This window comes from Cryptomeria japonica, unplaced genomic scaffold (genome assembly GCF_030272615.1).
Source record: "Cryptomeria japonica unplaced genomic scaffold, Sugi_1.0 HiC_scaffold_73, whole genome shotgun sequence".
In the NCBI taxonomy this organism is placed as follows: domain Eukaryota; kingdom Viridiplantae; phylum Streptophyta; class Pinopsida; order Cupressales; family Cupressaceae; genus Cryptomeria; species Cryptomeria japonica.
This window is the reverse complement of record NW_026728895.1, coordinates 410,001-425,000: the sequence shown is the minus strand read 5'-3', so window position 1 is coordinate 425,000 and position 15,000 is coordinate 410,001. Positions and strand designations below refer to the sequence as shown.

General features: G+C 59.4%; 1 non-coding gene across 1 annotated transcript; it reads right to left on the bottom strand.

Annotated features, from left to right (window-relative positions):
• Window positions 1–3,031: 3,031 nt before the first annotated feature.
• LOC131863919 (5S ribosomal RNA) lies at window positions 3,032–3,150 on the bottom strand. The gene has a single exon (XR_009362812.1). It is a non-coding gene; the product is annotated as a 5S ribosomal RNA (ribosomal RNA).
• Window positions 3,151–15,000: the final 11,850 nt, after the last annotated feature.

Genomic DNA, 15,000 nt, shown 5'->3' with positions numbered 1-15,000 from the left:
GGTGGGCACCTTGGCTGGGTTTGCCCCGGCTGCGCTCCGAAGCGGGGTTATTGGAGCGCCGCCTCTTTTTTTGTCGGAGCGTTTGGTGGGGTTTCTCGCATTGGCTCTTCCGAGGCCCGGTTGCCACCCTGGCGCGCACGAAGTCGGAAGTAGGGTTAATTGCCCGGGTGCGCACCTTTGCCAGGGTGGGCACCTTACCTGGGCTGCGCACCAGGGCGGGCTCAAGATGGCACGCGCGTTCCGTTTTTTTCACTATCTTTCAAAACGGAAATTTTAAAATCTCCTTTTTTTTTTGCCTTTTCTGGAAATTAGTGAAGGCAGCGCATCAAAGGTGCGCACCTCGCTGCCCACCTTGGTGTGCTCTGAGGTGCGCACCCGGGAGCGCTACGAAGTGTGCTCCAAGGTGCGGCGTGCACGTTGTCGGAGCCCGGTTTGCCCCGGGTGCGCACCTCGCCTGCACCTTGGCCGGGGTGGGCACCTTGGCTGGGTTTGCCCAGGGTGCGCTCCGAAGCGGGGTTACTGGAGCGCCCCCTCTTTTTTTGTCAGAGCGTTTGGTGGGGTTTCTCGCATTGGCTCTTCCCAGGCCCGGTTGTTGGGTGCGCTCCCACCCTGGCGCGCGCGAAGTTGGAAGTTGGGTTAATTGCCCGGGCGCGCACCTTCGCCAGGGTGGGCACCTTGGTGCGCACACCTTGGCTGGGCTGCGCACCAGGGCGGGCTCAAGATGGCACCAGCATTCCCTTTTTCTCACTATCTTTCAAAACGGAAATTTTAAAATCTCGTTTTTTTTTTGCCTTTTATGGAAATTAGTGAAGGCATCGCATCAAAGGTGCGCACCTCGCTGCCCACCTTGGTGTGCTCCGAGGTGCCCACCACGGTGCGCAACGCCGGTGCGAACCCGGGAGCGCCCCGATGTGTGCTCCAAGGTGCGGCGTGCACGAAGTCGGACCCCGGTTTGCCCCGGGTGCGCACCTCGCGTGCACCTTGGTGCGCACACCTTGGCTGGGTTGCGCGGCCTGGTGGGCACCATGGTGCGCACCAAGGAGCGCTCCGAAGTGTGCTCCAAGGTGCGGCGTGCACGAAGTCGGAGCCCGGTTTGCCCCGGGTACGCACCTCGCGTGCACCTTCGCCGGGGTGGGCACCTCGGCTGGGTTGCGCGCCCTGGTGCGCACCAAGGAGCGCTCCGAAGTGTGCTCCAAGGTGCGGCGTGCACGAAGTCGGAGCCCGGTTTGCCCCGGGTGCGCACCTTCGCCGCGGTGCGCACCATGGCGTGCACGAAGTCGGAGCCCGGTTTGCCCCGGGTGCGCACCTCGCGTGCACCTTCGGCGGGGTTGCGCGCCCTGGTGGGCACCATGGTGCGCACCAAGGAGCGCTCCGAAGTGTGCTCCAAGGTGCGGCGTGCACGAAGTCGGAGCCCGGTTTGCCCCGGGTGCGCACCTCGCGTGCACCTTCGGCGGGGTTGCGCGCCCTGGTGGGCACCATGGTGCGCACCAAGGAGCGCTCCGAAGTGTGCTCCAAGGTGCGGCGTGCACGAAGTCGGAGCCCGGTTTGCCCCGGGTGCGCACCTCGCGTGCACCTTCGCCGCGGTGGGCACCATGGCGTGCACGAAGTCGGAGCCCGGTTTGCCCCGGGTGCGCACCTCGCGTGCACCTTCGCCGGGGTGGGCACCTCGGCTGGGTTGCGCGCCCTGGTGCGCACCAAGGAGCGCTCCGAAGTGTGCTCCAAGGTGCGGCGTGCACGAAGTCGGAGCCCGGTTTGCCCCGGGTGCGCACCTCGCGTGCACCTTCGCCAGGGTGGGCACCTCGGTGCGCACACCTTCTCAATGTTTTCTTGCCTTTTCTGGAAATTGGTGAAGGCAGCGCATCAAAGGTGCGCACCTCGGTGTGCTCCGAGGTGCGAACCCGAGAGCGCTCCGAGGTGCCCACGAAGTCGAAAGTCGGGTTAATTGCATTGTTTTCCCCGGGTGCGCTCCGAGGTGCGCAACATCGGCGCGCACCAAGGAGGGCTCCGAAGTGTGCTCCAAGGTGCGCACGATGGCGTGCACCTCTGGTGCGCACGATTCGGAGCTCGGTTTGACCGGGGTGCGCACACCTTGGCTGGGTTGCGCACCTTTTGTGCGCTCCAAGGTGCGCACGAAGTCGGAGCTCGGTTTGCCCCGGGTGCGCACCTTCGCCAGGGTGCGCACCTTGATGCGCACGCCTTGGCTGGGCTGCGCACCTTGGTGGGCGCCATGGTGCGCACCTTTCGTGCGCTCCAAGGTGCGCACGAAGTCGGAGCTCGGTTTGCCCCGGGTGCGCACCTTGGTGGGCGCCATGGTGCACTCCGAGGTGCCCAAGATTGGTGCGCACCAAGGAGCGCTCCGAAGTGCGCTCCAAGGTGCGCGCGAAGTCGAAAGTTGGGTTAATTGTCCGGTTTGCCTCGGGTGCGCACCTTGCGTGCACCTTCGCCAGGGTGGGCGCCTTGGTGCGCACACCTTGGCTGGGCTGCGCACACCTTGGCACCCGCGTTTCCTTCATTTTAAATTTTTTTTTTTTACAATCTCTCAAGTGGGAAATTCTATAATCTCAACTTTTTTTGCCTTTTCAGGAAACTTTTGAATGGAGCGCATCATTGGTGCGCTCCGAAGTGTGCTCCAAAGCTCTCTCCAGCTGCGTGCACCTGCCCCGGCCGCGCACCCGGCCCCGCCCAGCTTCGCTCACCTGTCCCGGGCGTCTGGTGCGGAACCTTAGAGTAAGAAACATCACCGTGCACCTTGGCCAACGTGCGCGACTCGACCGAGCGCGCACTGGCCGAGGTGCACACCGATTTCACCTGGGTGCGCGCGCAGCACCTCGGGCGCACCGGGGTGCGCGCACAACGCCCGGGTTGCACCGTGGCCTGTGTGCTCGGGGCGCCTCGGGTGCGCGCTCGGTGTCGCCCCCGCGCGCGCGGTAGTGCGGGCAGCGCACCCCGGCCCGGCCCGGCCCCGACGAGAACGCAAACGGGCAAAAGGTTTATTCAAATAGCATTGCGACGCCCGGCGAAAAACTAAAAAAGGGTGCAACACCGGGACTTCCCGGGAGGTCACCCATCCCAGTACTACTCCGGCCCAAGCGCGCTTAACTGCGGAGTTCTGATGGGATCCGGTGCACTAACGCTGGTATGATCGCACCCGTTATGAGCTTGTCGCAGTGTGTACTTAGCAAACCGCGACCCACGTGCGAATCCACCCCGGCCACCCACCCCCGTCGAGGTGCACACCCTCCCTCGCGAAGTGCGCCCCGTTCGCCAAGTGTGAGCCCTGCCCGGGTGCGCGCACCTTGCTAGGGCGTCGGGTGTGCACCCGGCCCGGCCTACGTGCGTGCACCTGGAGGGGGCGTCGTGTGCGTGCAGTGTCCCGTCTGCAACGCGGTGCCCACACACCACCTCGGGCGCAACGACCTGCGCTCACATGTGGGCCGAGTGCACCTTGGTGCATGTTCGGGGCGCCTCGGGTGCACGCTCGATCTTGCCCTGGTGCACCAAGGCGCTCGGTTTGCCCCGGGTGCGCACTTGGTGCAAGGTGGGCACCCAAAATAGGGATCAAGCACCAAAACACAAGTTTCGGGATGCAAAATGGGACCCAAGGACCACAAATGCGTTCCAAGACCCATGATGGGTCCACGAGAACAAAAATGTGTTCCGAGACTTAATAAACAAATATTGGGTTTTAGGAGAAGAAACATGCTCTGATGCCCAAAACGAGAATCGACCCCGAAAAGGCCACAGGCCAAAAGTGGGATGCGAGACAAAAAAAAATGGGACCCGAGGACCAAAATTGGGTTCCCAGGTCGAAGACAGGGCAACCGGACAAGAAACGACCTCTAAGGCTCGAAATGAGTCCCGACGACTAAAACTTGACAAGAAGCACCCATCAGGCACCCAACTCGACACCCATGGGATGCCGACCCACCCGGGCTTCCACCTAGCACACCTTGGCACCCACCCACCCTCGCACCCAACCTCGCACCCAACTTAGCACCTTTGAACCCACATTGGCACTCACCCTGACCCTGGCACCTTGGAACCCACATTGGCACTCACCTTGACCCTGGCACCCACCTTTGCACTCACCTTGGGACCCACCCTGGCTCCCACCTCGGCACCCACCCAGACACCCACCTTGGTTCCTTGGCACCCACCTTGGATCCTTGGCACCCACCCCGACACCCACCTTGGCACGCAACTTGGCTACTTGCCACCCACCTTGGCTCCTTGACGCCCACCCCGACAACCACCCCGTGACCTACCCTGGCTAGGGTTGGTGCACACCCACCCTGGTGCCCACCTTGGCACCCACCCTATGACCCACCTTGGCACGCACCTTAGTACCCACCCCGTTACCCACCCTAGGACCCACCCCGTGACCCACCTTGGCCAGGGTGGGTGCACCCACCCTGGTGCCCACCTTGGCACCCACCCATCCTAGCACCCAGCCTGTGACCGGGCTTGGAACCCAACCTTGCACCCGCACCCGTCTTGGCCAGTGTGGGTGCGCACCCATCCTGGCACCCACGTTGTGACACACCCTTTAACCCACGCACCCTAGCACCCACGTTGGCACCCACCTTGGAACCCAACCTAGCAACTTGGCACCCACCCCGTGACCCACCTTGGCATCCACCATAGCAGTCGCCGACTTGGCACCCACCTCGGCACCCACCTTGACACTTGTGGACCCACCTTGCCACTCACCCTAGCATCGACCCATCCTAGCACCCACCCTGGCACCTTTGCACCCTAGCACTCACCCATCCTAGCACCTAACCTGTGACCCACCTTGACACTCACCCTCGCACCCACCTTGGAACCCAACCTAGCACCCACCCACCCTGACACCAACCCTAGCACCTACCCACCCTTGCACCCACCCTGTGACCCATCTTGGCACCCACCCATCCTACCACTCAACCTATCACCCACCTTCTCACCCACCTTGGCATCCACCTTAGCACCCACCCACACTGGCACCTTGGCACCCACCTCGGGCAAGGTGGGTGCACACCCACCCTGGCACCCAATTTAGAACCCACCGAGCATGTTACCCACCTTGGCACCCACATTGCAGCCCACCCTAGTACCCACCCTATGACCCACATTGGCATCCACACCCTAGCACCCAGGCACCTCGACACCCGCCTTGACACCCACCCTAGCACTGAACCTGTGACCCACCTTGGAACTCACCCTAGAACCCACCCACCCTGTGAACCACCTTGGCATCCACCTTAGCACCCACCCACCTTGGCACCCACTCTAGCACTCACCCATCCTAACACCCAACTTGTTACCCACCTTGGCACCCGCCCTCGCGTCCACCTTGAAACCCACCCTAGCACCCACCCACGCAGGAGCCCACCTTGGCACCCAACCTAACACCCACGCATCCTGGCACCCAACTTGTGACCCACCTTGGAACCCACCCTAGTACCCACCTTTGAACCCACTATATCACCAACCCACCTTGGCACCCACCCTATGACCCTCTTTGGAATCCACCCTAGCACGCACCCACCCTGGCACCCACCATGGAGCGCACCCTAGCACCCACCCACCTCGGCACGCACCTCAACACCCACCTTGGTGTGCGCACTGCGCCAACCTCTCAAAGACCCTATGTGGTGCGCTCCAAAGTGTACACCTTTGGTGCGCTCCAAGGTGCGCACCTTTGGTGCACACCGAGGTGCACACCAAAGTGTGCACCGAGGTGAGCACCAAAGTGCACTCCAGGGTGCACACCAAGGCGTGCACCTTTGGTGCGGTCAATGCAAACGAATTCGGAAGTTGGGGTCGATGTCCTAATCGCTGCTGCAGACTACACGTATGAGAATCGGACAAATAGCTTTATATAGGGGAGGTGTTGCGTTTGATGGGTCGACTCCCCTGGTTGTGTGCACTGCACCAACTTCAAAGACCCTGTCTTGTTTAAGAAGTCAAAAGTTGGGGTGGATGTCCTAATCATTGCTGCAGTCTACGCATGTATGAGAATCAGACAAATAGCTTATATAGGGGAGGTGTTGCATTCGGTGGGTTGACTCCCCTGGTTGTGCGCACTGCGCCAACCTCAAAGACCCCGCATAGCAGAAGAAGTCGGAAGTCGGATTTTGGTGAGCACCAAGGCGTGCACCTTTGGTGCGGTCAACGCAGACGAATTCAGAAGTTGGGGTGGATGTCCTAATCGTTGTTGCAGGCTACACATGTATGAGAATCAGACAAATAGCTTATATAGGGGAGGTGTTGGGTTTGATGGGTCAACTCCCTTGGTTGTGCGCATTACGCCAACCTCAAAGACCTTGTTTTCGTTAAGAAGTCAAAAGTTGGGGTCAATGTCCTAATGGCTCCTGCAGGCTACACATGTATGAGAATCGGACAAATAGCTTATATAGGGGAGGTGTTGGGTTTGATGGGTCGACTCCCCTGGTTGTGCGCATTACGTCAACCTCAAAGACCTTGTTTTCGTTAAGAAGTCAAAAGTTGGGGTCGATGTCCTAATTGCTCCTGTAGACTACACATGTATGAGAATCAGACAAATAGCTTATATAGGGGAGGTGTTGGGTTTGATGGGTTGACTCCCCTAGTTGTTCGCATTACACCAACCTCAAAGACCTTGTTTTCGTTTAGAAGCCGAAAGTTGGGGTCGATGTCCTAATTGCTCCTGCAGGCTACGCATGTATGAGAATCAGACAAATAGCTTATATAGGGGAGGTGTTGGGTTTGATGGGTCGACTCCCCTGGTTGTGCGCATTGCGCCAACCTCAAAGACCCTGCATTGCGGATGAAGTCGAAAGTCAGAGTTTGGTGTGCTACAAGGTGTGGTCGAAGGTGCTCACCTAGGTGTGCACCTTTGGAGCACAGGAAAAGTGCCCTCCAAAAGTGCGCACCTTTGGAGTGCACAAAAGTGCCCTCCAAAAGTGCGCACCTTTGGAGCGCAGAAAAGTGCCCTCCAAAAAGTGCCCTCCAAAAGTGCGCACCTTTGGAGCGCAGAAAAGTGCCCTCCAAAAAGTGCCCTCCAAAAGTGCGCACCTTTGGAGCGCAGAAAAGTGCCCTCCAAAAAGTGCCCTCCAAAAGTGCGCACCTTTGGAGCGCAGAAAAGTGCCCTCCAAAAAGTGCCCTCCAAAAGTGCGCACCTTTGGAGCGCAGAAAAGTGCCCTCCAAAAAGTGCCCTCCAAAAGTGCGCACCTTTGGAGCGCAGAAAAGTGCCCTCCAAAAAGTGCCCTCCAAAAGTGCGCACCTTTGGAGCGCAGAAAAGTGCCCTCCAAAAAGTGCCCTCCAAAAGTGCGCACCTTTGGAGCGCAGAAAAGTGCCCTCCAAAAAGTGCCCTCCAAAAGTGCGCACCTTTGGAGCGCAGAAAAGTGCCCTCCAAAAAGTGCCCTCCAAAAGTGCGCACCTTTGGAGCGCAGAAAAGTGCCCTCCAAAAGTGCGCACCTTTGGAGCGCACAAAAGTGCCCTCCAAAAGTGCGCACTTTTGGTGCGCACCAAGGCGCTGGTTCGGTCGTTGCAGGCGAGTTCGGAAGTTGGGGTCGATGTCCTGAGCGGAGGTGCAAACTACACAGGTGTCGGAATCGGACAAATAGCTTATATAGGGGAGGTGTATGCTTCGATGGGTCGACTCCCCAGGTTGAGCGCACCGCGCCAACCTCAAAGACCCTACGGTATGGATGAAGTCGGAAGTTGGGTCCGATGACCAATTCGATTAGTAGGTATGCTCATGAGGTCGGAATTTGGGTCCGATGACCTGCCATGTGCAGGAAGGCGAATGTTGACACTGTGCGTTGCAAGGTGCACACCAAGGCGCTGGTGCGGTCTTTTTAGTCGAGTTCGGAAGTTGGGGTCGATGTCCTGATCGGAGGTGCAAGCTACACAGGTGTGGGAATCGGACAAATAGCTTATATAGGGGAGGTGTATGCTTCGTTGGGTCGACTCCCCGGGTTGAGCGCACCGCGCCAACCTCAAAGACCCTACGGTATGGATGAAGTCGGAAGTTGGGTCCGATGACCGATTCGATATGTAGGCATACTCGCGAGGTCGGAATTTGGGTCCGATGACCTGCCACGTGCAGGAAGGCGAATGTTGGCACTGTGCGTTGCAAGGTGCGCACCAAGGCGCTGGTTCGGTCGTTGGAGGCGAGTTCGGAAGTTGGGGTCGATGTCTTGATCGGAGGTGCAAACTACACAGGTGTGGGAATCGGACAAATAGCTTATATAGGGGAGGTGTATGCTTCGTTGGGTCGACTCCCCGGGTTGAGCGCACCGCGCCAACCTCAAAGACCCTACGGTATGGATGAAGTCGGAAGTTGGGTCCGATGACCGATTCGATATGTAGGCATACTCGCGAGGTCGGAATTTGGGTCCGATGACCTGCCATGTGCAGGAAGGCGAATGTTGGGACTGTGCGTCGCAAGGTGCGCACCAAGGCGCTGGTGCCGTCGTTGCAGTCGAGTTCGGAAGTTGGGGTCGATGTCCTGGTCAGAGGTGCAAACTACACAGGTGTGGGAATCGGACAAATAGCTTATATAGGGGAGGTGTATGCTTCGATGGGTCGACTCCCTGGGTTGAGCGCACCGCGCCAACCTCAAAGACCCTACAGTATGGATGAAGTCGGAAGTTGGGTCCGATGACCGATTCGATACGTAGGCATATTGGCGAGGTCTGAATTTGTGTCCGATGACCTGCCATGCGCAGGAAGGCGGAATTTGGGTCCGATGACCGAGTTGATGGCGTGCCATGCGCAGAAAGGCGGAATTTGGGTCCGATGACCGAGTTGATGTTGATGGCCCGCCATGCACAGGAAGGCGGAATTTGGGTCCGATGACCGATTTGAAGGCGTGCCATACGCAAAAAGGCGGAGTTTGGGTCCGATGACCGAGTTGATATTGATGGCCCGCCATGGGCAGGAAGGCGGAATTTGGGTCCGATGACCTGACATACGCATGGAGTCCGACTCGGGGGCCGATGTTCGATTCGATGACTTGCATTGTGGGTAAAGTCGGAAGTTGTGGTCTTTGACCCGATTCGATGACCAGACTTCGGCTGCTTGAGAATCGGACAAATAACTTATATAGGGGAGGTAGTGTTCTCGAGCATCCTCCCCCCGTGCCCGTTTATGTCGATTGATGCTGGTGCTCGACTGGTTGGAGCGCTCGGATGCAAAAATCTTGCACCAGGATTTATCGATTGTGATGGACACGGCAAGTCTCCTGATTGCTATGCAGGAGCTCATCGTGAATCTCTATGCGGCCTTGGTATGGACTCGACCTGCGGAATGGTTCGGCAATGGTAGTCGCTCCAACACGTCCTTGCAATGGCCACAGAGGTGATTCGACTAGAGCTCCAGTCTAGCTTTTGGGTTGCTTGGCGGACTGGTATAGCCGCGATCGAGTTCCGGCCATGAACGTTTTAGATAGCTCTTGGGCTTTCTGGGACGGAAGTCGGAAGTTTGGGCTGTTGTCCGATTTGATGACCATTCTTCGGATGTGTGAGAATCGGACAAATAACTTATATAGGGGACTGTGTTGTCTCACGCAGCCCCCTCCGTGCCCCTCTATCTCGACCGATGTTGGTGCTTGAAAGGGTTGGGATCGCTCGGATTTATAAACGTGCACCACCATTTGTCGAGTGTGAGGGACGCGGCAGGTCTCCTAAATGCTATGCGGGCGCTCTCTGAGAATCTCTATCCGGCCTCGACACAGACTAGTCTTGCTGAATGGTTTGGCACTGGTAGTCGATCCAACACGTCGTTGTTGTGGCCGCCTAGGCGATTCGATTCGAGCCCCCGTCTAGCTTTTGGGTTGCTTGGCGGATTTTGCCCTATCCGCAAGTGAGCTCGGTCCCTAAACGTTCGAGAAACCCGATTGCTATGCGCCGACTCTCTTTCTTGCGAGCCTCCATCTAGCTTTTGGGTCTCTACGGAACGGAAGTCGGAATCTGGGACCGTTGTTTGATTCGACGAGGCAGACTACGGTTGTGCGAGAATCGGACAAATAACTTATATAGGGGAGGTGTTGACTGGAGCATTCTCCCCCGTGCCCCTCTAACTCGACCAATGCTGGCGCTCGAACGGTGGTAGCGCTCGGATTTTCATTGAGCGCCAGCATTGGTCGATTTAGAGGGGCATGCGAGATTCCCGAATGCTATGCGAGGGCTCTAACGGAAATGTCTATTGGTTTCGGTATGGATGCAATTGCGAGTGGTTCGGCAAAGGTAGTCGTTCCGATGCGTCCATGTCGTGGCCAAATCGATAATTCGATTTGAGCCCTCGTATAGCATTTGGGTCTCTCGATGTGATTCCGCATTCCAGTCCCTTTGGGCACTGCTTGAGCCGCATCCCAGGGGGTTCCCTTCCCAATAATCTGCCTCGCAACCCGATTGCTATGCGGTGAGGCTCCTCGGCCGCCTCGGAACTATCTGTGTATCAGACGCATCGCGGGATAAGGGGTTGGCAACGGTAGTCGCCCCAAGCGCGTCCGATGCTTGGACCATTCCGAGGCGGCCCTGAAGCCTCTTCCGTCTAGCCGTTGGGTCCTTCTCGCCGCATCCCTCGCCTCGCACCCCGATTGCTATGCGGTGAGGCTCCTCGGCCGCCTCGGAACTATCTGTGTATCGGACGCGTCGCGGGATAAGGGGTTGTCACTGGTAGTCGCCCCAAGCGCGTCCGATGCTTGGACCATTCCGAGGCGGCCCTGAAGCCTCTTCCGTCTAGCCGTTGGGTCCTTCTCGCCGCATCCCTCGCCTCGCACCCCGATTGCTATGCGGTGAGGCTCCTCGGCCGCCTCGGAACTATCTGTGTATCGGACGCGTCGCGGGATAAGGGGTTGTCATTGGTAGTCGCCCCAAGCGCGTCCGATGCTTGGACCATTCCGAGGCGGCCCTGAAGCCTCTTCCGTCTAGCCGTTGGGTCCTTCTCGCCGCATCCCTCGCCTCGCACCCCGATTGCTATGCGGTGAGGCTCCTCGGCCGCCTTGGAACTATCTGTGTATCGGACGCGTCGCGGGATAAGGGGTTGTCACTGGTAGTCGCCCCAAGCGCGTCCGATGCTTAGACCATTCCGAGGCGGACCCGAAGCCTCTTCCGTCTAGCCGTTGGGTCCTTCTCGCCGCATCCTTCGCCTCGCACCCCGATTGCTATGCGGTGAGGCTCCTCGGCCGCCTCGGAACTATCTGTGTATCGGACGCGTCGCGGGATAAGGGGTTGTCACTGGTAGTCGCCCCAAGCGCGTCCGATGCTTGGACCATTCCGAGGCGGACCCGAAGCCTCTTCCGTCTAGCCGTTGGGTCCTTCTCGCCGCATCCCTCGCCTCGCACCCCGATTGCTATGCGGTGAGGCTCCTCGGCCGCCTTGGAACTATCTGTGTATCGGACGCGTCGCGGGATAAGGGGTTGTCACTGGTAGTCACCCCAAGCGCGTCCGATGCTTGGACCATTCCGAGGCGGACCCGAAGCCTCTTCCGTCTAGCCGTTGGGTCCTTCTCGCCGCATCCCTCGCCTCGCACCCCGATTGCTATGCGGTGAGGCTCCTCGGCCGCCTTGGAACTATCTGTGTATCGGACGCGTCGCGGGATAAGGGGTTGTCACTGGTAGTCGCCCCAAGCGCGTCCGATGCTTGGACCATTCCGAGGCGGACCCGAAGCCTCTTCCGTCTAGCCGTTGGGTCCTTCTCGCCGCATCCCTCGCCTCGCACCCCGATTGCTATGCGGTGAGGCTCCTCGGCCGCCTTGGAACTATCTGTGTATCGGACGCGTCGCGGGATAAGGGGTTGTCACTGGTAGTCGCCCCAAGCGCGTCCGATGCTTGGACCATTCCGAGGCGGCCCCGAAGCCTCTTCCGTGTAGCCGTTGGGTCCTTCTCGCCGCATCCCTCGCCTCGCACCCCGATTGCTATGCGGTGAGGCTCCTCGGCCGCCTTGGAACTATCTGTGTATCGGACGCGTCGCGGGATAAGGGGTTGTCACTGGTAGTCGCCCCAAGCGCGTCCGATGCTTGGACCATTCCGAGGCGGCCCCGAAGCCTCTTCCGTGTAGCCGTTGGGTCCTTCTCGCCGCATCCCTCGCCTCGCACCCCGATTGCTATGCGGTGAGGCTCCTCGGCCGCCTTGGAACTATCTGTGTATCGGACGCGTCGCGGGATAAGGGGTTGTCACTGGTAGTCGCCCCAAGCGCGTCCGATGCTTGGACCATTCCGAGGCGGACCTGAAGCCTCTTCCCTCTAGCCGTTGGGGCTTTCTCGCCGCATCCCTCGCCTCGCACCCTGATTGCTATGCTGTGAGGCTCCTCGGCCGCCTTGGAACTATCTGTGTATCGGACGCATCGCGGGATAAGGGGTTGGCAGTGGTAGTCGCCCCAAGCGCATCCGATGCTTGGACCATTCCGAGGCGGCCCTGCAGCCTCTTCCGTCTAGCCGTTGGGGCCATCTCGCCGCATCCCCCACCTCGCACCACGATTGCTATGCGGTGAGGCTCCTTGGCCGCCTCGGAACTATCTGTGTATCGGACGCATCGCGGGATAAGGGGTTGTCACTGGTAGTCGCCCCAAGCGCGTCCGATGCTTGGACTATTCCGAGGCGGCCCTGCAGCCTCTTCCGTCTAGCCGTTGGGGCCATCTCGCTGCATCCCCCACCTCCTCGGCCGCCTCGGAACTATCTGTGTATCGGACGCATCGCGGGATAAGGGGTTGGCAGTGGTAGTCGCCCCAAGCGCGTCCGATGCTTGGACTATTCCGAGGCAGCCCTGCAGCCTCTTCCGTCTAGCCTTTGGGGCCATCTCGCCGCATCCCTCGCCTCGCACCCCGATTGCTATGCGGTGAGGCTCCTCGGCCGCCTGGGAACTATCTTCGTATCGGACGCATCGCGGGATAAGGGGTTGTCACTGGTAGTCGCCCCAAGCGCGTCCGATGCTTGGACTATTCCGAGGCGGCCCTGTGGCCTCTTCCGTCTAGCCGTTGGGGCCATCTCGCCGCATCCCCCACCTCGCACCCCGATTGCTATGCGGTGAGGCTCTTCGGCCGCCTTGGAACTATCTTCGTATCGGACGCATTGCGGGATAAGGGGTTGTCACTGGTAGTGGCCCCAAGCGCGTCCGATGCTTGGACTATTCCGAGGCGGCCCTGCAGCCTCTTCCGTCTAGCCGTTGGGGCCATCTCGCCGCATCCCCCACCTCGCACCCCGATTGCTATGCGGTGAGGCTCCTCGGCCGCCTTGGAACTATCTTCGTATCGGACGCATCGCGGGATAAGGGGTTGTCACTGGTAGTCGCCCCAAGCGCGTCCGATGCTTGGACTATTCCGACGCGGCCCTGTGGCCTCTTCCGTCTAGCCGTTGGGGCCATCTCGCCGCATCCCCCACCTCGCACCCCGATTGCTATGCGGTGAGGCTCCTCGGCCGCCTTGGAACCATCTTCGTATCGGACGCATCGCGGGATAGGGGGCTGTCACTGGTAGTCGCCCCAAGCGTGTCCGATGCTTGGACCATTCCTAGGCGGCCCTGAAGCCTCTTCCGTCTAGCCGTTGGGGCCTTCCCGCCCCATCCCTCGCCTCGCACCCCCGATTGCTATGCGGTGAGGCTCCTCGGCCGCCTTGGAACCATCTGTGTATCGGACGCATCGCGGGATAAGGGGTTGGCACTGGCAGTCGCCCCAAGCGCGTCCGATGCTTGGACCATTCCGAGGTGGCCCTGAAGCCTCTTCCGTCTAGCCGTTGGGGCCTTCCCGCCCCATCCCTCGCCTCGCACCCCGATTGATATGCGGTGAGGCTCCTCGGCCGCCTTGGAACTATCTGTGTATCGGACGCATCGCGGGATAAGGGGTTGGCACTGGTAGTCGTCCCAATCGCATCCGATGCTTGGACCATTCCGAGGCGGCCCTGCAGCCTCTTCCGTTTAGCCGTCGGGGCCTTCCCGCCGCATCCCTCGCCTCGCATCCCGATTCCTATGCGGTGAGTCTTCTCGGCCGCCGCGGAACTATACCTGTTATTGCTACTGCATCCTTCGGCTGGTAACCTCCTCTGCCGCCTTGGAACGTTCTCTTTGTCGGACGCGTCGCGGGATAAGGGGTTGGCACTGGTAGTCGCCCCAAGCGCGCCCGATGCATAGACCGCTCCGAGTCGACCTTGCTTTCAGCCTCTCACATGCATAGACCTCTCTGAGTCGACCCTGCAGCCTCTCACGTTTAGCCTTTGGAATCTCGCCTCACAACATGATTGCTATCCTTGATGCATCCCTTGCCTCGAGCCCTGATTGCTTTCTTGGCTGCATCCCTCCTCTCCTCACAGCCCGGTTGTCATCACTGCTTCATCCGTCGCTTCATGCATTCTGGCTGCTGGGCCCTTCCCACCGCACACCTCGATTGCTATCTCTTCTGCATCACACACCCCGATTGCTATCTCTGCTACATCCCTCGGCTCTCACTTCTGCATCCTTCGCCTCACACCTCGATTGCTATCAATGCTGCATCCGTAACCTCACACCCCGATTGCTATGCGGGGAGGCTCCTTGGCCGCCTTGGAAATTTCTGTGTGTCGGACGCACCGCGGGATAAGGGGTTGGCACTGGTAGTCGCCCCAAGTGCGCCCGATTCTTAGACCGCTTCGAGGTGACCTCGTAGCCTCTTTCGTCCAGGCTTCCTGCCTTCAACGCCCTTTTTACACCTCGATTGCTATGCGCGGGCTCGTTGGCGTCTATCACCTCTCTGCGAAGAGTGGCACGATGATTGTTGGGGTAAATCGTAGCAGTCCGATCTCTGGCCTTGGGCCATTGTGAGGGCTGATCGATTTCCTGTGCGCATCTCGTGTTCGCCCAGTAACAGACTCGACGACTTGTAATCGGTCTTGTTCCCGATTGTTCCTGGAGGTAGTCTTCGGAACTCTTGGATTTGACCTGTCACTCGAACTGTCCTCTTCCGAGGATGCTTGTGTGTGTGTGCTTGTGCCATTTCCTTGGCGGTATTAACGAGATATTAAAGAGCGGAGTGAGCGCCTCGCCCAGCTATGTTTGGGGCTCTCA